The 26,924-nt window shown below is 43.6% G+C and overlaps 1 protein-coding gene across 1 annotated transcript in view; it reads left to right on the top strand.

Annotated features, from left to right (window-relative positions):
- The first annotated feature begins 730 nt into the window (after window positions 1-730).
- LOC133616245 (voltage-gated potassium channel regulatory subunit KCNG4-like) overlaps window positions 731-26,924 on the top strand; it is a 38,221-nt gene continuing 12,027 nt past the window's right edge. Inside the window, exon 1 of the mRNA XM_061975431.1 lies at window positions 731-1,032. The gene's annotated coding sequence lies outside the window, so the exon portion shown is untranslated. The remainder of the gene's footprint in view (window positions 1,033-26,924) is intronic.

The following is a 26,924-nucleotide window of genomic DNA, read 5'->3' as shown; positions in this document are numbered from 1 at the left end:
GGGGGAGGGAGTTTTTTTTGGGTTGGTGCACTAATTGTAAGTGTATCTTGTGTTTTTTATGTTGATTTAATAAAAAAAAAACAATACCGATAATAAAAAAAACGATACCGATAATTTCCGATATTAAATTTTAAAGCATTTATCGGCCGATAATATTGGCAGGTCGATATTATCGGACATCCCTAATGAAAACGTAAATAAACTATGATCCGGGCAACGGATCATACCAAAAAGATTTTGGAAATGAGCTATCTTACCTGACATGCTGCCATTTTGGGTAAGCCATATCCTGGGATAGTCACATGACCACACTACGCCAAAGACACAGAGAGTAACAAACGGTAGAAAATGGATTAGAAAAGGACAGATTTAAAAAAATAATAATTCAGTTTTGTACTTATTATTTTTTTTAAATCTATCCTTGGGACTTCCCACGGGCCGGATTTTGGATGCCGGTGGGCCGGATTCGGCCCGTGGGCCGTAGCTTGGGGACCGCTGGTTTAATGGAAGGATAAAAGATAAATGTTACAACTTTAGAAACGATAATCAGGTAAATTAATTCTGTTTATGGTAAATACTCTCTCACTTGTCAAAATTCTGTGTGGCAGAAAAGCAAGTTGGTGCCGCGGGCGGAGGAGGAGGAGGAGGAGGAGGTGGAAGAGGAGGAGGAAGAAGAGGACGGTCCTGCTGTCACAGATGGAAATACAGCAGTAGGTTTGAGAAGGACACATAATCCTGTTTATTTTGTCCTGAGTGGCACAGACGAGCATTGGCCACAGCGATACAAAATCACATGTATTCGCTTTAAGACCCAAGCGGACGTCACAGCTAGGAGCACATCGTCCACTATGGAAACTTTAGCCGTCATTTAATTGCCGGCAGAATATTATAACAACGGTGGGATTCAAGCCGCAAACTGTGGGTTTTGGGCAAACGAGGTGAAGGTTTTTCGTTTGACCGGGCAACAGTTTAGAAAATGTACAAGACACAAAACAAAGATCTTGGCGAGACTGCACGCATGCGTACTCTAAGGTGAGTAAATTTGACTGTTTTGTCGAACTTTTGAACCTAAATGTTATTTTCCAGTATTCATCCGGAATTTATAGGTTGTTTTTTTTATAACTTTGTATAGTTTGTATTAAAAGAAATAAACAGTTATCATTGAAATTGTCAGGTTATGTACAGGTTGTCCAAAGTGTGGCACAAGGGTCATTTTTGGAACCCAGCTCGTTTTTTTAAATAACTTAAATTATGATTAATTAGGGGCAGCACGGTTGCACAGGGGTTAGTGCATGTGCCTCACAATACGAAGGTCCTGAGTAGCAGAGGTGTGGACTCGAGTCACATGACTTGGACTCGAGTCAGACTCGAGTCATGAATTTGATGACTTTAGACTCGACTTGACAAAATGTAAAAAGACTTGCAACTCGACTTAGACTTTAACATCAATGACTTGTGACTTCACTTGGACTTGAGCCTTTTGAATTGACATGACTTGACATGACTTGCTACTTTCCCCAAAACCCAAAGATGAAAAAGTTATTCGGGAGCGCTCCGTATTTTTCATTGTGTACTTGTCTATCAGCGTTGCGTGTGTCAGCTGGTGTGCTCTCAGTACAACAGCCAATCAAATTAGATCTACTTTGTTTTCATCACACAGCATTCATCCAATCAAATTGCAGGACAACCAACGAAGAAGACATGTCCAAACCACACGCCAGTGAACAAAAAATGATACCTAAAATAATTTTGTTTGGGTGTAAAAATTACGAGGTGGTCAACACAAAACGGTTTGCAGTATGCAACACATGCGGTTCCAAAATTACTGATGGAGAGGCAACAACTTCCAACTTCGTCCGGCATTTGAAGTTGCACAAAGAACGGTAAGTTTTGAATGTAAGATAACGTTTATTGGCTAAGTAACGTGACTTTTATTTGCTGTGTAGTTAAATCAGTGAGGCTGTAAACTCACTGCTAACGTTATAACGTTATTGCAAACACGGGAATCTGTTGCAGTTCACTACCTTATTCATACTTTTTGTTCAGTGATTTTATTTAAGCAGGGTTACGTTAGTCAATATATCACACGTAACGTTAGACGGCGGTCAGCAGCACCGCGTATTTTAGCCACCTAAAAAAAGACAAAAATAGTAAAATAAAGGTCAGTTAAAATGTATACTATATTATGAATATGTGTACCGTTTTAGCTAGCTTTCTGACATACTGTTGGTTGTTTACCTCAGTGGTCCCCAACCACCGGGCCGCGGCCCGATACTGGTCCGTGGATCGATTGGTATCGGGCCGCACAAGAAATATATATTTTTTTCTTTTCTTTTTTTAATTAAATCAACATAAAAAACACAAGATACACTTACAAGTAGTGCACGAACCCAAAACAACTCTCTCCCCCCTTTTGTTCTGGGCATTGAACATGAAGACTCTTCCTTCACTGTTCCGAGTGGCCATGAGAGTCTTGGCAGTGCCTGCCTCCAGTGCTCCAGTGGAGCGAGTTTTCAGCCATGGTGGCATCATACTACGCCCCCATCGTGCACAAATGACGGACAGACTCTTGGCTAATTTGGTCTTTTGCAAATGCAATGCAGCATAGGGCCCTGACATATAAAAAGTACAACTTTTTTGTTATGTTCACGTATATGTCATGTTTTTTCAATGTTAACACTTTTGTACAAATAAGTACATTTGCACTTTATTTTTCAATGTGTTTGTTCTGTAAAGGAATGAGTTAATGTTTAAAATGACTGGTTAATAGTGCTATTATAAAGTGCAATGTCAGCACAATTTTCTTTCCTGCAATTTAAAATGCACTTGTTTTAATAAATAAATACAGCGTTTGAAAAGCATACACAATCTGTGTTAATATATTAGTCTGTGGTTAAAAGGACTTGAAAGGACTCGAAACTCAAAATGCAGGACTTAGGACTTGACTTGAGACTTTCCAGTCTTGACTTTGGACTTGACTCGGGGCTTGCCTGTCTTGACTCGGGACTTTACTCGGACTTGAGGGCAAAGACTTGAGACTTACTTGTGACTTGCAAAACAATGACTTGGTCCCACCTCTGCTGAGTAGTCCTGAGGTCAATCCCGGGCTCGGGATCTTTCTGTGTGGAGTTTGCATGTTCTACCCGTGACTGCACCTGGGGATAGGTTGATTGGCAACACTAAATGGTCCCCAGTGTGTGAATGTGAGTGTGAATGTTGTCTGTCTATCTGTGTTGGCCCTGCGATGAGGTGGCGGTTTGTCCAGGGTGTACCCCGCCTTTCGGCCGAATGCAGCTGAGATAGGCTCCAGCACCCCCGCGACTCCAAAAGGGACAAGCGGTAGAAAATGGATAGATGGATGATTAATTAGACAATTTTGTCAACTATAATGCAAATGTAAGCGTGGATGTTTTTTTAGATAGCTTATATTGAATTAATATAGTTCCTGTGACTGCGCGGGTTCCCTCCAGGTACTCCGGCCTTCTCCCACCTCCGAAGACATGTTGGGTTGATTGGCAACACTAAAAATTGGTCCTAGTGTGGGAATGTGAGTGTGAATGTTATCTGTCTGTCTGAGTTGGCCCTGCGATGAGGTGGCGACTTGTCCAGGGTGTATCCCGCCTTCCGCCCAAATGCAGCTGGGATAGGCTCCAGCACCCCCATGACCCCGAGAGGCACAAGCGGTAGAAAATGGATGGATGGCATTTTTAATGTACGAAATGTATCAAAGTTGCCAATCGCATCATTTAATTTTTCTGCATTCAACCCTCGCTTACACCTTTGACTTACAGTAGTGGTGTGTAGCGTATTATTAGAATTGAGAACTCAGAACACCTCAATTATTAACGTATTCACCAAAATACTTGCATCACAAGGTTTAATTATTGATGTATTTTGACCATGGTTTTGTAATACAGTACAGTGGCAAACATGCTGTATAAATACAGTCATACTTATTTTAGATCTATTTTTCAATGTTTTGCTTCACATCATGTGTGGATTCACTTTCTAATAGTGGCTGTGTTGGAATTACTAAAATAATGTATATTTTTCGTCATTTCAGTCCAATATGTAGAGGAAAGTATCATTACCATAACATCATTCAAATTAAATGACTACAAAAGCAAAATGTTTCGGAAACATTTGGTTACACATATGATCACACATTGATGTATTCATATGTACAGTTAACTTATTATAATTAATTTATGTGAAAAATATGTGTTGTGACAGAGATGACATTGCGTGGTGGAAAAGACAGCACTTGTTGGAAAATATCACTGTTAAATGATATTCACCCTTATTTTCCTTGACACAAAGAGACATCAATTATGAAACGTGACATTGTTATTTATACTTAAGAATAATTCCCATTTAAGGAGAAACCTACAAGCAAGACTTGGGCTGTTTCTCAAACTGTGTATGTAACTCCTGAGGGCACACATTATGCTATTTATTTTAAGAGTTAAGAGTTTTTATGAATATTATTTGCATTTTAAAAGAGACCTATTATTCTTACCTTTTGGTACCTGTTTTTTTGTCAATTTAGGATGTGTACAAGTCCCAAAAATTTCAAATCAAACCATGGAGCTATGGCGCAGATATTTATAAAACAATCTTGCCTTCCTTCATACTTCTTTCGAATGAGCCGTTTGGAATTTGCCCAATTTCTGACGTTTTTCCTATTTGGTGACGTCAGTGGATATCACCATATTTGTTAAAGTTTTAACCGAAGAGCTTTGCGCGAGTTCGCCATTATATACTGTATATATCTGTCAATAGACTCCCAATGGAAGCGCTAAAAACTACAACATGGCTGACAGGGAGAAGACGCAGTCGAAGTGCCATCCATCCATTTTCTACCGCTTATTCCCTTTGGGGTCGCGGGGGGCGCTGGAGCCTATCTCAGCTACAAGCGGGCGGAAGGCGGGGTACACCCTGGACAAGTCGCCACCTCATCGCAGGGCCAACACAGATAGACAGACAACATTCACACTCACATCCACACACTAGGGCCACAGTCGAAGTGGAGGCACGTAAATAAGACTGCCCACAAAACGCCGCATCCTGAAGAGACGGTCAGAATGTGGCTTGAAGATGCTCTGTAAAACATTATCTATGCAAAATTTTGACCAAGGAATCACCATTACCACAAGGAAGTGGTTTAAATCATAATATGACCCCCTAAAGTCTTTATAAGCCCTCCACACAGCTTTTACATACACTAAGGTCCTAAACAACGTGTGCAAAAAATTAAATAATGTGTATTATGAGTGGGCGTGTTGCTTGTTATCTACTAACACTGTGTGTGCAATTGAAAATTATTTAAATGAGGATTTTGCATGTATACCATGGAGACGCTTGATAATTTTCTGCACATTCACGTTATCGTGCTCCTACCTGTCTGCGATGTGCTGAACCAGCAGCACACATCTGTAATCTGCAACACCTTTTTTGAATTGCAATCTAGACAATAGAAACGTATGCACACTGCACTTAAATCTGTGTGTGAGGCTGTGGATCACATAACCAGAGCATTTGTTCGTCTGGAATGACTCAAGCGCAAGAAAATGCACCATGAAAGACGTCTTTTCGTGTAGGAGATTTTTTATAGTAATATATATTTCCTAAATAAATAAAAAAAGTACATTAGAAAAACGCCAGCAGACACCAACATGCATCAATTGAATTTGTTTTAATCAGCCCCATAAGTTATCCAGCAGCAATAACATTATAAAAGAATGTTGCTGAATAGACAATGTGTCTAATATATTTTTTATTTCTGACCGTCCAAAATGTTGACACACACATGTAGGACGGAGAATACTTATCCGTCAATCATCTGTCTTTCAAGTTCAAGGTGCTGTTTATTGTCCATTATTTAACATGTACAAGACATATAAGAAGTGAAATTAAATTTTCGGCACAGTCCCACTAAGAGCAGACAGGGAGACAAGAACAGGACCGCCAATGGATCAGCCACTTACGGCGCTCCTTAAAAAAAGGTGGGAAACAGGTGATATTGGGGAAGGGGGGAAGAGTAAAAAAAAAAATATCAGTCAAAGGCTGGACACCTGGAAGGGGGTCCAGACTGAGGCCAAGGGAAAAAACCTAATTTGCCATAGCACACATAAACATGCTACATATAATCACAAATACTTGCACAGAGGGGGAGAGTTGTAGCCATGGAGGCCAGCTGCCGCTAAAAAGCGCTACTCAGCCGTCCATCACCCCGAAAGGGAATCAAGCTGTGGTGAAGGCGTGGGGTTGGGGTAGGGATGTGTGTGTGTGTATGCCCATTGTCCTGGGTGTAGTGATGTTGTGTCTATAGGCCTGGAGCCGTTCTGCATGCCATGCAAGCAAAGTTCGACTCCCAGGTGTTGTTGAGGTGGGAGGGAGGTCAAAAGCGTTCATCATTGAGGTGTCTTCGGGGGATGTTTTCAGAACAGCCTTCTTCTGTTTTGAGCAGCGTCAAGGCCATTCGAGGGAGTCAAATCGTAGATTAGGATTGTTGTTTTTCCAAGCGAGCAGACATTACAATGGCTTGTCTGTTCTATTTGTCAATGCTGGCCCTCATATCCAATCTTCGCAATTCAACAAGCCTCTCCATGATGTGATCCATTTTGCGATTCAGTTCAGAAATCGCCACAGTCTGTGATCCCACAGCTCGACCCAAGCCTTCCATTGCGACGAACAGCCTTTGGGCTCCTTGAGTGGCTGCCATCGTCTTACGAATTTGACGATGCAACAGAGCAATTCATAGCCCGATCAGCACATGTCCTGCGATCACGGTTCTAAATAGGTAGATGTCTTCCACGTCCTCGACGGAAGGGACTGAGAGGCACATGATTCTCCATTTGTCCCAGGAATCTCTCACGTACCCCGCAGCAATGGTTCCGTCAGGGCAGCCAGGCTCCCAGAACCTCTTTTCCTCGTCGAAAAGATTTTGTCAATTGAGTCGAGAATCCAGCTAATCAATTCCATGTCTGATGTTTAGATTTGGAGGACAGCACAGAGAAAGAGGCTTCAAAAAAGTGTAGACAGGACTTTGCTGTCTATATTCTGCAGCCATGTTGTGGAACAGTGCCAGTTTCCACGTCCTTCTGACACACGCTAAATAAAACGCTAAATATTGCTCGCAAAATTGCGCATTCTAAGTAATTGTATTTGCCTATTCTCTTCCCAGTATTGTGGGCGTTTTGATGATTAGCGTATATCTTGCATATTAATGAAGACAGAGACGCAAAATGGGTTGCACGCCTTATTCTGCTCAATTAACAGATGCAGTCTACTTTGCATACATTTAGTAGATCATCTTTGTGTGTGCTTTCAAGTTTGCACATGTTTTAGTACACGCAAACCTTTAGTTAATCAGGCTCTTAGACCGCAGTTCTATAAGTGAACGATAAGTGGCGACAGAACACTGTAATGTCAATGTGCATTCACCAGGAATGACGAGCACAATATTTATTTTTCTTTTCTTTGTTTTAAAGGAGACCTATTGTGCAAAACCGACTTTTATTACTCACTTGTAAAAAATTTTACGTATTGAGGATCTGCATAAGTCCTAGAAATTTGAAATAAAACCATGGAGGCATGGCGGAGATATCTATAAAACAATCTCGCCTTTCTTCATACTAGATTTTTTAAACCAAACCATATAACACCGGCATGTGCACACAGACACTAAAGCAGTTCCTGAAAAGCAGCAGTCAAATTGTTACGATAGGATATATATATATATATATATATATATATATATATATATATATATATATATATATATATATATATATATATATATATACGACAAATCATTTCAAACCACAACAAAACAATTGCAAATGAGCCGTCGACCCCCAGTCAGAGCGACTCCAAAACCAACAAAGCATGTAACTGTCGAAAGAAACCTGATTGCCCCCTCAACGGGGGGTGCTTACAAACATCAGTTGTCTACCAATCTAAGGTAATACGCAAGGACATTAACACATCCGACACATATGTAGGATTAACCGAGGGTGAATTCAAAACCAGATGGAACAATCACAAGGCTTCTTTCAGGAACAAAAACCTGCGAAATACCACAGAACTCAGCAAACACATTTGGGACCTCAAAGACAATAATGTTGAATATTCAATAACATGGCAAATTCTTGCATCCAGCACACCTTACAATAGTGGTAATAAAAGATGCAACCTATGCTTGAAAGAGAAACTGTTTATTATTTACCGTCCAGACCTGTCATCCCTCAACAAGCGCAGCGAAATTGTAACAACATGCCGCCATAGACGGAAACACCTCCTAGGTAACACATGAGCCAATCACCACGCCCCTAGGCCAGCCTGTACCCACCCACTCTGTGCCCTATATAAACCATGGTATGCGAATGCTCCCATTAAAATCTCCTGACGATTGAGGGTACCCCCCTCATGAAACAGGCCTGTAGAGATGAAATAGTCTTGTGATTTTTTTCCCACACATACATATATATATATATATATATATATATGTATATATATATATATATATATATAGCCAAATCGCTATCATTAACTAACAACAGACAAAGTTAATGCACATGCACGTAGTATATATATATATGTGTGTAGATAATGTCATTACTTGGGCTGAGTAAAATAATCAATTTGATCGATTATAGATTGCTATCTTTAAGTGTTTACAATATCGATTCACAAGGCAAAATATTATTTTCCCTCACACCCCTAGTCTTATGCTTGGAGCGTAGGGCTGGGCGATATGGCAGAAAACTTTAAATAATTAAAGGATATTTGAAGGTAGTTGCAGATTTGAGACACTAAATGGCAGTAGTATAAAAGCTACTGAACATTACACGGACTAGTTTGAGAAGCTACTCATTAAACGGACTCATTGGAAGTGTCAGGATGTTACCACATGTCTGCATTCTCACTCCATGTGTTGCAGGTCCCAGGTAGCCAGGACAAGCAGTCAGATAATAATGTCCTGTTACACAGGAGGAAAAAGCACACAGAACGTTTCAGTTGTTCACAGACTGGTCGCTCTCATCAGAATTTATTAACAGAATTTACAAATCTACAATTCACTTAATTTCCCATATATTTTGTCACTTTGTATTATCATGTCAATGTCTTTTACTTTATCTTCACCTCTATTTTCATCAAAACACTCAATAAACTATCATTAAACTGTTACTGTATCACTGGAGTTATAATTACCATAACAATACTGTATGCCTCTGCCATATATTTTCACATTTCTATATCATCACTCCAAAACATACAATATATTGCCCAATTAGACATTATTTCACTGTCTTGTCTTTCTCAGGAATATTCACCTTTAACTTAATGCACAATTTAGCTACATTCATTTCAATACTTTACTTTTCTTCATATTCTTCTTCTTATATAGCAGCTTTAAGTTACTGTACTTGAAATGTTCATTGACCATTCCTGAGGGCTTAACTTATATAACCATGTCTAAACACAACAAAATAGCATGAAAAACCTATTTCAGAACACACACATTATACAAAAATACATTATAAAATCAATAAGAAAACAGGAGCTCTAATTTGGGAGTCTGAATTAGGATCAGAAGTTCCTATATAAACATTGCGCACTCACGTCGCCATTTTGTATTGATTAATACAGCTGTGCACTGGATTCATTCACAAATACAAACTACATCTCACAAACACTTTAGAGTTAGGCTCCACCATCAGAATGTGTACTTAAACTTAGAAAAAAACATAGATATTATTCAGTGAGTTGATTCACCAAAACTAACCTGTTATACAGGAGGAAAAAAAGCACACAGAACGTTTCAGTTGTTCACAGACTGGTCGCTCTCATGAGAATGACAAGACACTTCCGGTCTGCAGGTGATCGCATTCAATTGGGAAGAAACGCCCTACTGCCCCCTACTGACCAATGTGAATATTGATAAATGTGGAATGACAGCTCCAAAAACGAATTCAAACCATAAAATAAAATAAATACATCAACACAAAAATGTGACACATTATGGGTGGGTCACACGCTCCCCGACAAAGAAAATGACTCCCGGCATTCAAAACAAAATACTCTTTTCAATACACTTTTTTTTCAAATCAAAACGTGTATGTTAGTATGCAAAGGAAGGTACAATGTATGGCATCATGACAGTGTATGGCAGTGTTGGGTATAGTGTGGGATAGGGTGGGTAATGTGGTGTTGGGCCTGACTGTATTCCCCATGCTGGCAATGTCTGTGGCCCACAAAGTCCAATATTGTTGACTGACCCAATTGACTGGTAGGATGGCTGACCAAGAGACTCGTAATCAGTGTCCTGGGTGGTCTCCTGTCTCGCACTGGATTCCTGACTGAACCACACTGAGGGGAAGTAGGACTGTCCTGGTTAGTGTCATACCTGGCTTGGCAATGTTCATTTTCAGCATTCTGTTCATATTCGTGTTCACTGGATTGTTCTTGCTCCATCAGTTCAGGTTCCTCTGCTGTGAAGCTGGGAGGCTGTCTGTGCTCTCCTGCTTGTGTGGCCAGCCTTGCTTGTTCATGTAAGGATGGAGAAGTAACATGGTTTCTATGAGGCACATGGGTGGTTGTTATATTTGACCTTTGTGACTCGGCTGGCCTTGATACTCTGAGCCAGTACTGTGGTCTTGGGCCATCTTCATCAGAGTCAGATGAAGCACTGCTTTGGAATGTCTCTCTCTCTCTGCATTCCTTTCAACCTGACTCCTATTCCTTTGTCTCTCTTTAGTCGGTGCTTGGTTCTTTGACTGTTCAGCCACACTCACAGGTAAGTCGTTTACAAGGTGGAGGAGATTCCTATGTAGAGTACGGACTTTGCCACCACCTGTCTCTGGAGACACTTTGTAAACAGGGCTGTCATTTATTTGTTCCTTAACAATGTTTACCGTTTGTTCCCAGTAGGACCTGAGCTTTCCTGGGCCTCCTCTCTCACTCATGTTGTGAACTAAAACCCTGTCACCAGGCTGTAGAACAATCCCCTTCACATGAAGGTCATATCGTCTCTTGCCTCGTGCACTGGACTGCTGACTGTTCTCAGATGCAATGCGGTAGGCCTCTTTCATTCTCACAGCCCATTTGTCGGCGTACCCTTGGGGTGTTTCACCCTCCTCTTCAGAGGACAGACCAAAGAGCAGATCAACAGGGAGGCGGGGGTGGCGCCCAAACATGAGGTAGTGGGGTGAGAAACCTGTGGCCTCGTGTCTAGTGCAGTTGCTCTTTTTCTCCTCTTGCAGTGTTCTCAACATCTGAAGCAATGTCCGATTTAATCTCTCGGCAGAGTGTCCCAATCCAGACAGTTGCTGAAGGGTCTTAAACAGGGAGTTCTCGAACTCTCTGCCTTGATCATGGTGCAATTTGGATAAAAAACCAAACCGAGGGATGAAGTCATTAAATATTTTCTCTGCAGCTGTTCTGCCTGACTTGTTTCGTGTTGGATATGCTTGGGCAAATCTGGTGAAGTGGTCTATGACTACTAAGATGTATTCGTATCCACCCTTGCTTTGCTCCAAGTGCATGTAATCGATAGACACAAGCTCAAGAGGTGCACTGGTCGTGATAACCGCCCATTAGTGCTCTATCGTGGACCACAGGTTTCTTTTTCTTGATACAGGGGCACTGTTTTGTGACATAAACCTCAATGTCCTTTTTCATGAGGGGCCAATAGAAACGATCTCTTGCCAGCCCAATGACTCTCTCTGATCCTAGATGAGCCATGTCATTATGGAGATGCTTCAATACAAGGGGCCGATATTCAGAAGGAAGGACAAGCTGCTGTCGACCCCCTGCACTCCTGTACAGTAGGCCACATTCCATATACAGTTTACCCCACTCATGCATGAGTCTTTTCACAGGGACACCTGCTTTCTTCCTGTCATCATTTGTCAGTGCTGTTTTTGTCTGTTTCAGCTTGATTATCTCACTGATGGCTGCATCCTGCCTCTGAGATCTGATTAGTTCACTTTGGCTAATGGTCGGTACTGGGGACTTAACTTGAGACTCTGAACTTTGGGCCAGGTTAAGAGAAGCAACATAGGCGATGTCATACCTTTTTGCAGCCTCACTTCCTTCCCAAGTAGCACGTATTGCATCTCTGTCGAGCTCTTCAGTACACTCCTCAACATAACGGTTTATGTCCAGTGGGAGACGAGACAGTGTGTCAGCATCCACATTGCTTTTCCTGGCCTATACTTTAGGTTGAATCTGAAGTCAGCAAGCTCTCCAACCCATCTGTAGCCTGTGGCGTTCAGCTTTGCAGTACTCATCACGTATGTTAGTGGATTATTGTCTGTATACACTGTGAAGGATGGGGCGTAAAACAGATAATCCCTGAATTTTTCACATACCGCCCACTTTAAGGCTAAGAACTCCAGCTTTCCAGAGTGAAAGTTATAGTTCTTTTCAGCGGGGGTCAATGTCCTTGAACCATATGCAATGACTTTCAGCTTTCCACTCTGTCGCTGGTACAAGACTGCACCGAGTCCCTGCTGACAGGCGTCTGTGTGTAGAGTAAAGGGAAGTTCAAAGTCAGGGTACGCTAGTGTAGGTGGGTGTGACAGGACGTTAATGAGCTGCTCGAGGATGGTCTGGTGACAATCAGTCCACTGTATGGGGGTCTTTGAAGGCAACTGTGCTCCTTTACCTTTCTTTATCTTCCCCTGTGTTGCATCAGGATTTCCTTTCACTTGTAGCAGCCTATATATTGGCTGAGCGATGCGGGAGAAATCTTGAATGTACATCCTATAGTAACTCAGAAAACCTAACAGTTTACGGACATCCCCCACTGTAGTGGGTCTTTTCTCCCTCAGTGACATTACAGCCTCGATGTCTTTTGGGTCTATTCTCACCCCATTAGCTGACACTAACCTCCCCACATACCTGACCTCTGGCTTGAACAACTCACATTTTGTGGGTCGCAGCTTGACTCCATGACGTTGCAGGGCTCTCAGGACACGACGCACTGCATCGACATGATCAGCAAACGACTTGGAGTAGCAGAGGATGTCGTCAAGGTAAGGAATACAGCAGTCGTCACGCAAGGTGACAAGCATCTCCTCCATGCTGCGTTGGAAAGCAGCAGGGGCATTACTGAGACCAAACGGTATTCTCACCCACTCATATAGACCCCAAGGCGATATGAAGGCTGTCATGTGGCGGGATCCTTCAGCTATGTAGCCCTGATGATAGGCTTTGCCTTGGTCAAGAATGGTGAACCAGCTGTGGCCGCCCATGGTGTCCAAGAGATCCTGGATGCGAGGCAGTGGGTGGCGATCTGGCACTGTTTTCTGGTTCAACTGCCTGTAATCAATACACTGTCTTAGAGATCCATCACGTTTCCTGACACAGACAACAGGTGCTGCAAAGGGTGATTTTGACTTGACGATCCAGCCTTTTGCAAGCAGCTCTTGGATGTACTGTTTGACCTCTTGATAGAGTGGTTTGGGAATGGATGAATATGTTTTTTGGACTGGAATGTCATCTTTCAGACTGATGGTCATATGGAGGGTTGGGATGTCCCCAATGTCATCATCATTGCGAGCAAAAGCTCCCGATTCCTCTATCAACATTTGTTTCACCTCCTCTTGTTGATCATCTGTCAGATGACTGACATCCACTGGTGGGTGCCACAGGTCTGCAGTGGGTGGGACCTGATTATAATTGGGAGGAGGTGAGGAGTCAACAGTGTTAACATGAATACTCTTATGGTCACTGTGGGGACTGTCTGTCTCTATGACTTTGTCAATGGGCTCAATGCTGCCTAGGACTGTGAAGCTTGGCAAGGTCACATCATATTGGGAGTGGTTTGACACTGGCACTTTAATGAAACACCTGTCTGTCTGGTGAATCTCCATTAAGCCTGCTCCAATGCTCAATGACTCCAGCTGTACACTGTCAAAGTTGGGTTCAAACAACACAAATGACTCTGAGGGGTTGATATTGGCTGGAACCCTGCACTTAATGTGAACTACCTGACCTGAACAAATTGTGACCTCTTTGAAACCCACTTTTACAGCAGCATTTTCCTCTTTTGGGGAGTTCTGAGTGAATAAAACTCACTATGGCCCCAACACTATCATCATCAATCTCCATGGCACCTGCAAGGAGGTTAGACAGAATGGACATGAGTTTAGGCCGGCCTTCATTACTGTTAATGAGTTCTTGGATTACATTAAAACCAACTAATGGTCTGTCTAGTTTCAGGCAACTCACTAGGAAGGGTACACGGATGGATAAGTCTGGATCATCATTGCCTTGCAGGTTTACCACCACTTCAACCCATCTGTCGTAAGGCACTTCATCACCCGTGACTGCCGAAACATTCAGCTCATTGTCCAGTAGCTCACAGAGAGGTCGAATATCTTGGCTAGGTAGATACTTGTTCTTCCACGTGCGGTCAATTAGGCTCACATTGGCTCCTGTGTCCAGCAGGACAGTGACAGCGTAGCCACCCATACTACATTTCAGCAGGGATTTGCGGCCAATGAGTGGGGCTACTAGCTTGCATGGCTGTGAGGTATTTTGAGATTGTATTGTGTTGGCATCACTGATTTTAGCTGGTTTTTGTTTTAGGCCTATTTGGGGTTGGGACATGGGTGCAGGAGCGGTCAAAGGTTGTCCCTCTGTCTTGACCGCACCCCGTTTCCCGACGGTTTTTCTTTCTTCAAGCACCCAACTGCACGATGGCCTTCTTCTCCGCATGCAAAGCAGTGGTTGCAATTTGGATTGGACTGGGCGACACACTGTGTGCAGCCATAGGGTCTCTGTGTCTTTCTCTCAGTTCTGGGCTTTTCAGGGTCACAGTAAGAGGTTGGTGCACAGCGCTGATCTGGTGCATGAGCCTGTGTGACCAGCTGTTTCAGGGTCTCCATTGCCTGGGTCAATGCTTCAACCTGGGAGCTAAGTCTCTGTATTGTGTCATCTTTATTAACAGTGTTGACTTTTACCTCACTCTTAACTTTCTCTTCAGGTTCAGCCTGGGTGCTATGGGCCTGACTTACTTTACGGGCAGAGCTGCGACCAAATCTGCGCTTTCTCTCACTTTCCTCTGTGGTGGTCTTTATCACCTGTCGCAGCAAAGCTTCATCAGATACTGTTGGGTCAGCAAGGAGAGGCTTGAGCTCACGCCTGACATCATCATACTTCTCTCCTATTCCCTGACATAATGTGTTCAAGAATATGCACTGTATTGTGGAGGTATCATACTTAACTACTGAGCTTGTTTGTTTATTAGTGAACATAATCTTTTGTTTGAGGCCAATCATTCTATACAATAATTGCTGTGGTGTCTCATTTTCATGTTGCTTGGCACACATCAAGTCCTGAAAGAGCTCTGTGCATCCCTTCTCACCTAGGTGTGACTGGAGGAAGCTTTTGAGTTCTGTGACAGTCAGGTCGTCTTTGTTTGTCAACATATCTCTGAAGTTGCCAGGTTTGATTGTACGGAGCACGCCTCTAATGACCTCACCCTCAGTGTGTTTCTCTCTGAGACCTTCATCTATTTGTTTGCATAAGCTGTTGTAGCTGAGATCAGATGTAGTGTCACTTATTTGGCCCCCATGTATCCTGTACTCTTTTCGCTGGAGATAAGCAAGATCTTGTAGGGAGACCAACCTCTCTGAGGTTTGGCGTGGTGTGGGTTCGATATCACTATGGTGACGTGGCTGGCTGCCACCTTGTGCTGGGGTTCTTTGAGTCTTTAGGGGGTCATTTGCATCATGATCGTTCAGGTGTGGGTCAGTTGTGGTTGTCAGGCCAGAAGATGTGGTGGGAGTCACACATTCCTGTAACTTCCTGCCTAGTTCTTCATACATGGCTTGTAGTTGCTTCATATTTGGTGTGGTTGTGTGGGTGTGTGTACTGGGGTTAGTGTGTGGATATGTAGTATCACCTGAGTGTGTGGGTGGTGCATTTGAACAAGATGGCTCATCATTTGAAACAAAAACAGGCAATTCAAAACAATCATGTTTTTTGATAACCTTCAATATTACATCATTCAATATCATCAAACGACCAATACCCTCATCATTAGAATTAAACAGATCATCAGATTGCATAAAGGAAAGGATATGGTCGATGCAGCTTTCTTCATCGGTTAAGCTCAGCTCGTCTGTGCCTGGATGATCAATTCCGATGGACATCGCAACCTCATAGGCTTCGGTGCCTGAGAGATGGTATAGTTGCTTTTTAATGCTCCATAAGAGTTATTTTCGTCCTTCAGACATGGCCTTAGCTGCAGTGATGACACCTTGCTTCTGTCGTCGCTCTGCAGCCACTTCACCTCGCCTCTGTAGTCGCACTAAGTCACTGTAGTTGCACTGCAGTCCTGTAGTCGCACTGCAGTCCCTGTAGTCGCACTGCAGTCCCTGTAGTCACACTGCAGTCCCTGTAGTTGCACTGCAGTCACTGTAGTCGCACTGCAGTCCCTGTAGTCGCACTGCAGTCTCTGTAGTCGCATTGCAGTCTCTGTAGTCGCACTGCAGTCTCTGTAGTCGCTTTGGCTCCATGGTCGCACGTCACCTCTGTACTGAAGTCGCACTGCAGTCACGCCACCTCTGCACTGTAGATGTCCTGCAGTCGCGCCACCTCTTCTCTGTAGCCGCACTGTAGACACACCACCTCTGCTCTGTCGCCGCACCGCAGACACGCCACCTCACTTCAGTAACGTGCAGTCACTCTGGCCTTTGGGTTCATATATATCACTGGATCAGCAACCGTCAAACCATCAATGGCGTTGCCGATCCCGGACGAGCCCCCAAATATCTGTTGCAGGTCCCAGGTAACCAGGACAAGCAGTCAGATAATAATGTCCTGTTATACAGGAGGAAAAAGCACACAGAATGTTTCAGTTGTTCACAGACTGGTCGCTCTCATCAGAATTTATTAACAGAATTTACAAATCTACAATTCACTTAATTTCCCATATATTTTGTCACTTTGTATTATCATGTCAATGTCTTTTACTTTATCTTCACCTCTATTTTCATCAAAACACTCAATAAACTATCATTAAACTGTTACTGTATCACTGGAGTTATAATTACCATAACAATACTGTATGCCTCTGCCATATATTTTCATATTTCTATATCATCACTCCAAAACATACAATATAGTGCCCAATTAGACATTATTTCACTGTCTTGTCTTTCTCAGGATTATTCACCTTTAACTTAATGCACAATTTAGCAACATTCATTTAAATACTTTACTTTTCTTCATATTCTTCTTCTTATATAGCAGCTTTAAGTTACTGTACTTGAAATGTTCATTGACCATTCCTGAGAGCTTAACTTATATAACCATGTCTAAACACAACAAAATAGCATGTCAAACCTATTTCAGAACACACACATTATACAAAAATACATTATAAAATCAATAAGAAAACGGGAGCTCTAATTTGGGAGTCTGAATTAGGATCAGAAGTTCCTATATAAACATTGCGCACTCACGTCACCATTTTGTATTGATTAATACAGCTGTGCACTGGATTCATTCACAAATACAAACTACATCTCACAAACACTTTAGAGTTAGGCTCCACCATCAGAATGTGTACTTAAACTTAGAAAAAAACATGGATATTATTCAGTGAGTTGATTCACCAAAACTAACCTGTTATACAGGAGGAAAAAAATCACACAGAACGTTTCAGTTGTTCACAGACTGGTCGCTCTCATCAGAATAACAAGACACTTCCGGTCTGCAGGTGATCGCATTCAATTGGGAAGAAACGCCCTACTGCCCCCTACTGACCAATGTGAATATTGATAAATGTGGAATGACAGCTCCAAAAACGAATTCAAACCATAAAATAAAATAAATATAGCAACACAAAAATGTGACACATTATGGGTGGGTCACACATGCAGTGAATCCACAGCAAGACAGAAAGACGGCGCAACCACACTAGCGTTATGAAAGCAGCGTATGTGTGCTCTTTTAAGATTGGCAGTGTGTACTGTTGGGTAAGTGATGTCAATGAGTGAGTAGAGGAGTGAACAGAGCAAGCAGTAGCATGCACGTGCAGAATTAGTGGCGACTGGCGAATGTATCCGGTTGTGTCCTGTAAAATCAAGAATAAAGCGACTAAATTGTCACGGCCTGGTCATTTCAACTCAAAAGCCGAGCTTAACAGACCCATTGTTGGTTAAAGTAAAAGGGGGTTACCCCCGACGAAAACGTTGGTCCTGGAGGGAACTTCTCCCAATCACTCCTCGACTACGGTCTGGGACAGGGAATCGAACAGCAGGAAAGGTGTAACACTTGGTAGTTCATACTGTTACATGATTGGCTGTTAGCGTGTCCCTCCCGTTACTCAGTGAATACTGTTAACTGATTGGCTGTTAGCGTGTCCCTTCCATTGCTTAGTGGCACTTTCTGTTTTCTGTTCGCTGGGTTCCCAAAACGCGTGTGACTTCATGAAACGAATCTTGCTTCATAATTCCTGGTTTATTGTGAACAAAAAATATAAATATATGTAAAATATTTTATCGGACACATTTTATATCGATATCAAGTACCGTATTTTCCGCACTATAAGGCGCACCTAAAAACCACAAATTTTCTCAAAAGCTGACAGTGCGCCTTATAACCCGGTGCGCTTTATATATGGATTAATATTACGATTCATTTTCATAAAATTTCGATCTCGCAACTTCGGTAAACAGCCGCCATCTTTTTTCCCGGTAGAACAGGAAGCGCTTCTTCTTCTACGCAAGCAACCGCCAAGGTAAGCACCCGCCCCCATAGAACAGGAAGCGCTTCTTCTTCTACTGTAAGCTACCACCCGCCCCCGGAAGAAAAAGAAGCGCGCGGATATTTCGTTTCATTTCCTTTGTGTGTTTACATCTGTAAAAACAAGATAGCTGAAAAAAAGATCCGGCCAGAGCACATTATCAACATGGACGAGGTTCCACTGACTTTTGATATTCCTGTGAACCGCACTGTTGATATAACGGGAGCACGTACGGTGAATATTCGCACCACAGGGAATGAGAAGTCGTCCTTCACTGTGGTTCTAGCTTGCCATGCTAATGGCCAGAAACTTCCTCCCATGGTGATATTCAAAAGGAAGACCTTGCCAAAAGAGACCTTTCCAGCCGGCGTCATCATAAAAGCTAACTCGAAGGGATGGATGGATGAAGAAAAGATGAGCGAGTGGTTAAGGGAAGTTTACGCGAAGAGGCCGGGTGGCTTTTTTCACACAGCTCCGTCCATGTTGATATACGACTCTATGCGCGCCCACATCACAGATGGTGTCAAAAAACAAGTGAAGCACACAAATACAACACTCGCCGTCATTCCGGGTGGATTAACCAAAGAACTCCAACCGCTGGATATTGGTGTCAACAGGGCATTCAAATCACGACTGCGAACGGCGTGGGAACAATGGATGACCGAAGGCGAACACACCTTCACTAAAACAGGCAGACAGCGCCGGACGACATACGCCAACATTTGCCAGTGGATCGTAAATGCCTGGGCAGATATTTTGGTCACAACTGTGGTCCGAGCTTTCCGGAAGGCAGGATTCACAGAACTACTGGACAACAACAGCGACACTGACTCCGATGACTTCGACGAGACGGAACCGGCCATTTTGGATCCCACGCTTGCGCAACTTTTCAATTCGGACACCGAAGACGAAGAATTCGAAGGATTTACGAATGAAGAATAACTTCAGAAAGTGAGCGCTATGTTTATTTTGTGTGTTGTGACATTAACGTTCGAGCAACATTATGTTGCTATTGCTCTACACCATTTTGAATTTTACTATGTTTGTGATTGCACATTTGCGTACATTTTGGGACAGAGTTGTTAGAACGCTGGTTTTCAATATATTATTAAAGTTTGACTGAACTATCTGACTGTTTTTTTGACATTCCCTTTAGCGCAGCGTAGGCGCGGCTTATAATCCGGGGCGGTTTATTGGTGGACAAAGTTATGAAATATGCAATTCATTGAAGGTGCGGCTAATAATCCGGTGCGCTTTATAGTGCGGAAAATACGGTATGTGTCTATCGCGATATATATTGATATTGTATTATCAGCCCAGCCATAGTGGAGCGTTTGCAGCAGCAGTGTCAAGCTGACTATGCTAACATTAGCTGCCAACAACAAGCTAGTAAAAACAAAAGAGAGTGAGGGACTAACTCATTATATTGTCACCCAATTCTTCACGGACGTCTAAGATACAAACAGTAAGAGAGGCTATTGCAACTTTTGTTGGCAAAGATTTACGGCTTCACAAGCCAAAGCTGTACCATACTATGTTTTGATCAGACAATGTAAACATATGACTGAAACAGTTATTATTATTGATTTTATTTGTAACTGAAAAATGGATGGGATGGGAGGTACTTCTGTTTCCATTTTCATCTCCCACATGAGGCAGCGTCAAGTGTGCCAGAAAAAAAAAGAGTTCACACTTTGAATCAAACTGTGTAATCGATTTTTCAAAATGGAATTGATTTAAAAAATACACAGCCCTCGTCATTACTTACTAAAAGCCCTAAAAGGGCGTGATATATAATGCCTAAAATACATTGGAAAGTTAGCGCCCTCTAGGCATCCGCTTAATGGTTGCAAACAGTTCCTTTAGTGTGCGTATTGTGACACAGCCGTGGTCATGCGCTAGCTGGATACTCTCCCAGTTTGGATAAGAGTTAATCCCCAGACAACAGGCACAGTTGAGAATAATATTGTCAGTAGGATTTGGTATTGCTTACATATTATCTGATAATACTGCTGGTGCTCAAACGGCGCTCTGGCCAAATCTTGAAAAAAAGAAAAACATACATATTTAGTTGAAAAACAATGCCCTTTTATTTTTCTGGGAGGCTCTGACATGCTAGTTGAACAGAACAGTAATTTAAAATAGTGCTGTTAAACGATAAAACATTTTCAATCAGTTTAATCACGTACTGTGGTGGTTTCATTTCTATTTTTCACTGTCATGTTACATTTTGGCATGACCCCAGGATGATGATTTTCCACAGAAAACGTCACTTTGAGCAGGGGTTCTTAACCTCTTAGACCCAACTTTTCCACTACAGCGGGGCCTGGAGCTCACTCAAATATTTGCTCTGAATTAGTAATTTTACTCTTGATTTTAATAATATTCAATAACCAAATCTAACCTACTTACAGTTTACAACAGTGCACACTTTTTTTTAGCTGGTGAGTTACTTATCAAATGACCAAGTCGAGGTGATCTACCTAGAATATACACTGAACAAAAATATAAATGCAACACTTTTGTTTTTGCTCCCATTTTTCATGAGTGAAACTCAAAGATCTAAAACTTTTACTATACGCACAAAAGACCTATTCTGTCATGTCTGTGTAATCATGTTTTGTTTTGTTTAGTTATTGGACTCTTTAGTTTCTGGCTTTTCACTCCCTTGTCTTGTTTCCATGGTTACCCATTAGTTTCACCTGTTCCACGTTTGGACTCATTGTGCACTCTTGTTTGTCACCATAGCAACCCATTAGTTTTCACCTGCCCTCACGACTCCCGCACCTGTCTTTAATCATGTCACTATTATTTAAACCCATTGTTGCCAGGAAGTCTTATGGCGACATCATACCCCTGACTCTCTGCTTCACACTTTGTTTACCTCTGCGCACTTCATGCCATGCCCAAGTAAGTTGTTTCTATTCATGCCACAGTTAGCAACTTTTGTTCATGTCCTTAGTTTTTTTGCCCACGTGCAAGTATTGGTTTCATTTGTCAAGTTTGTACTTCCGCCTTGTGCGCGCCTTTAGTTTGTTCTTTTTGTAGTTATAGTGTTTAAATAAATCATGTCTTCACCTTCACGCCATGTCTGGTCAAAATGTTCATTTGCACCACGGGAGAACAAACCACGCCATAGTCCAAGTCCTGACAGATGTCGCCAGCAAATAAGTTTTCCCGCAGATGACATCACGCCGCCGCCTTGTCATGACGTCACCCCGCCCACTGGTGATGATGTCAGAGACCAAGATTTTTTTTTAAATTCTGTTAACTTTGTCTATCAGCCACCAGCAAAGGACTTTTTTGCCAGAATCAGACACTTCCAGAAATTTTTTTCACAGACCCGCTCACTGGGACTGCCCGTTGCCCCCCAAGACTCAAGCCCCGCCCCCGTCACAAAATGTTTCTTTTTTTCCGCCCACACAACCCCAGGTGGGGGAAAAAGAAATATTTTTTGGACAATTTAGTGGGGAGGATTATGCCCCCCTCCTGACCTCCCTCCACCCACCCCTAAAAACGGTTCCCGACCGCGGGGAGCGCGTCTGGTATCCGCTCCTTGAGGGGGGGGGGGGGGGGGGGGGCTAGGGCTGGGAACTGTACAGGTGGGGTGACTCAGCTTCGCCATGCCAAGCCGCAACCCCCAGCTAGGCCACCTCCACCTGCACCAAAGCTAGCACCTGTAGCTGCTCCACGGCTAGCACCTGTCGCCGCACCAAGGCTAGCACCAGCTCCACCACGCCAAGACCCACCACGCCAAGACCCACCACGCCAAGCTCCGGTACCAGCTCCACGACGCCAAGTGCCGCCAGTCGCAGCTCCACGACGCCAAGTGCCGCCAGTCGCAGCTCCACGACGCCAAGTGCCGCCAGTCGCAGCTCCACGACGCCAAGACCCAAACCAAGACCAAGACCCGCCATGCCAAGACCAAGACCCGCCATGCCAACACCAAGACCCGCCATGCCAACACCAAGACCCGCCATGCCAAGACCAAGACCCGCCATGCCAAGACCAAGACCCGCCATGCCAAGACCAAGACCCGCCAAGCCAAGACCAAGCACCGCCAAGCCAAGACCAAGATTCATGCCAAGACCAAGAACCGCCATGCCAAGACCAAGACCCGCCATGCCAAGACCAAGACCAAGACCCACGCCAAGACCAAGATGCGCCACGCCGAGCTTCGCCGCCTGACGCGCCACGCCGAGCTTCGCTGCCTGCTTCATCTGCAGCTTCCACGCCTGCCACGATGACGACGCGCCAGCCTCCTCGTCGGCCATGGATATGGCTGCTACCTGGTCGCCCGCCACGCCAAGTTCGCCAACCTCCTCGTCGGCCACGAATGTGGCCATTCCCTGGGCGCCCGCCTCGCCTGCTGCAGCGGCGTTCCACTCGCCGCCGCCACCTAACTCTGCCTCGGTGGATACGGGGACACGTGGTCTGGCGACCCACCACCATGTCCCCCACCCGCCCTCCCGTGACTAGTGATCATTGTTTTTTTTTGTTTTTTTATGGACATCTGGTATCTGTCCTTAAGGGAGGGGCTCTGTCATGTTCATTTGCACCACAGGAGAACAAACCACGCCATAGTCCAAGTCCTGACATATTCCTCTCAAATATTGTACACAAATCTGTCAAAATTTGTGCTAGTGAGCGTTTCTTATTTTCCAAAATAATCCATCCCACCTCACTGGTGTGGCATATCAAGATACTGATTAAACAGCATGATTATTGCACAGGTGTGCCTTAGGCTGCCCACAATAAAAGGCCACGCTGAAATGTGCAGTTTTATCACACAGCCACAGATTTTGCAAGTGTTGAGGGAGCGTGCATTTGGCATGGTGATTGCAGGAATGACCACCAGAGCTGTTGCCCGTGAATTTAATGTTTATTTCTCTACCATAAGCGGTCTCCAAAGGAGTTTCAGAGAATTTGGCAGTACATCCAACCAGCCTCACAACCGCAGGCCACATGTAACCACACCAGCCCAGGACCTTCACATCAGCAGGTGCACCTCTGTAATCGTCTGAGACTAGCCACCCGGACAGCTGCTGCAACAATTGGCTTACATCCATCCATCCATCCATTTTCTACCGCTTATTCCCTTCAGGGTCGCGGGGGGCGCTGGAGCCTATCTCAGCTACAATTGGGCGGAAGGCGGTGTAAACCCTGGACAAGTCGCCACCTTATCGCAGGGCTAATACAGATAGACAGACAACATTCACACTCACATTCACACACTAGGGTCAATTTTAGTGTTGCCAATCAACCTATCCCCAGGTGCATGTTTTTGGAGGTGGGAGGAAGCCGGAGTACCCGGAGGGAACCCACGCAGTCACGGGGAGAACATGCAAACTCCACACAGAAAGATCCCGAGCCCGGGATTGAACTCACTACTACTCAGGACCTTCGTATTGTGAGGCAGACGCACTAACCCCTGTTCCACTGTGCTTTCCAATTGGCTTACATAACCAAATAATTTTTGCACGAACTGTGAGAAACCGTCTCAGGGAAGCTCATCTGTATACTCATCGTCCTCATCGGGTTCTCGACCTGACGGCAGTTTGTCGTCAAATGCTCACATTGAATGGCGTCTGACACGTTGGAGAGTGGTTCTCTTCTCTTATGAATCCTGGTTTTCACTGTTCAGGGCAGATGGTATACAGCGTGTGTGAGGTTGTGTGGGAAAGCAGTTTGCTGATGCCAAACTTTGTCAATCGAGTGGCCCGTGGTGGGGGTGGGGTTATGGTATGGTCAGGCGTATGTTATGCACAACAAACGCAAGTGCATTTTTTAAATTTATGGCATTTTTTAATGCATAGAGACACCGTGACAAATTCTTGAGGCCCATTGTTGTGCCATTCACCCGAGACCATCACCTCATGTTGCAGCATGACAATGCACAGCCCCATGTTGCAAGGATCTGTACACTATTCCTGGAAGCTGAAAACATCCCAGTTCTTGCATGGCCAGCATACTCACCGAACATGTCACCCATTGAGCATGTTTGGGATGCTGTGGATCGGTGTAACGACAGCGTGTTCCAGTTTCTGCCAATATCCAGCAACTTTGCACAGCCATTGGAGAGGAGTGCACCAACATTCCACAGGCCACAATCAACAACCTAATCAACTCTATGTGAAGGGGATGTGTTGCACTGCGTGAGGGAAATGGTGGTCATACCAGATACTGACTGCTTTTCTCACCCGCCCTAGACCCCTGATAAAGCAAAACTGCACATTTCAGAGTGGCCTTTTATTGTGGGTAGCCTAAGGCACACCTGTGCAATTATCATGCTGTTTAATCAGCATCTTTATATGCAACACTTGTGAGGTGAGATGGATTATCTTGATTTAGATTTAGACAGATTTGTGAACAATATTTGAGAGAATTAGGTCTTTTGTGTGTAAATCAAAAGTTTTAGATCTTCCAGTTCAACTCATGAAAAATGGGAGCAAAGGCAAGACTGTTGCGTTAAGAGTTCAGACACATATTTCCTTATTTTAAGTAAATCAATGTTTTTTTTGGAGCTTTTTATGAAACAGCCATCGTGCTTATGTGGAGTTTTGCATTTTGCAGCAAAAACAGATAACTCCAAACAACATTTCTTTGTAAAAACAAACTAATCCTGTTTGGTGCCACCTGGCCCTTAAATTGAGCAAAAAAAGACACGTTTTTTTCAGACAAATGATTTTTCCATTACTGTAATGAATTAATTGAATCCAAACAGACACCTTTTTTGGGTGATCCTTGGACAAGGGGTCCGTGGATTTACGCAGCATTGTGACATCATTACATTGACAGCTGCATCACAAGACAACGTGGCGAAGACGAACCCACATAGACTGGCCGCTGCAAGCAGAGTCCCACGACGCCTGGCCTGGAAAGACTGGTGATCTGCGACCATACACAGACTCTACCAAATGCTGTTGATCCCAATCCAGACTATGGAGGAAAAGTGGCCTCCACTTTCTTGGAATCAGCCCCCTCCCAACTCCATTGTGATCACTCATGCTAATAACATGATGCTCCAAACCATGCAACTTGAGAAGGCCCGCCAAACTCTCAATCAACTGGGCCCAACTGACCCCCAAGTTTCCACTGATGGTTCAACTGTAGAGGCACAAGCAACGGTAGAGCGGGCATGGTGTTCATCCAAAACAACGTCATCCACAGCTGGTCTCCGGAGCAGTTCCTTCCAGGCAGAAAAAGTTTCTCTCGAAAATGCATTATCCTGGATGAACAAGCTTCAGGACTGGCACTCTGCAATTATTGCCTGTGACTAGAAATCTCTGGTCCAAGCAGTTGGCAATCCCTTTTCATCTGACCCTTCTGTGCTCGCACTACAGACTACCATCTTCCAAGATACTTGGTGTAAAAAGCTGCAGATAGAGTGGATCCCTGGACACTGCAATTTCCCGTACAATGAACTAGCTGACACAGAAGCCAAAAAAAGTTCAAAATCACCACAAGATAAGACAACTACTGACACCGCAACAAGACTTGCCATCATCTGCTGGCTAAACAAAAACTCTTACGCCAAACATTCCCATCTAAAACATCTCCTCTCTGGCAGACACAACAAAGAAGAAAAGGACACGCTCAAGAAGGCCGAACTAACAGACCTCGTCTGGTTCCGCAGAGGTCACCATCCAGTCCCAGTCCATGGCCATGACCGCCCACAGAGTCAGCCACGCCCGCCATGGACTGAAAGCTGTTTATTTTATTTGGGTTAGTTTTCGGAGCAGGTAAAAATAAAACTAACAAATGAAAACAACGGCATGTGGACTAAATTGATAACACAATTAACTGAAATTTTAGCTAACGAATAAAAATGAGACGAAAATGTAGACACAAGCGAAATCCAGTCATATATAATAGTCTTGTAGATGGGTGGGACAAGTTCTCTTTAACAGCGTCATGTGAAAGTGGGGTGGGGAATTAGTTACAAATGAGAGTCAATCAGATGATTTTCCTGGTGAGATAAGGAAGTTTGATGAATCAACCTCTGTACCAACATATATGTATGGATTTAACATGTTCCACATCGTAATATGTGTACACTTGGGAGAAAGTGAAACGGACACGTTTTATTTTTATTTCTATCATGCCATCAGCAGGTGAGTCATCTATCGTGACGTCTACACAACTTTAAGTTAAA

The sequence above is a fragment of the Nerophis lumbriciformis genome, linkage group LG15, assembly GCF_033978685.3.
Source record: "Nerophis lumbriciformis linkage group LG15, RoL_Nlum_v2.1, whole genome shotgun sequence".
NCBI lineage: Eukaryota > Metazoa > Chordata > Actinopteri > Syngnathiformes > Syngnathidae > Nerophis > Nerophis lumbriciformis.
Note: the sequence above shows the minus strand (reverse complement) of the source record. Positions and strands in the feature narration are given on the sequence as shown.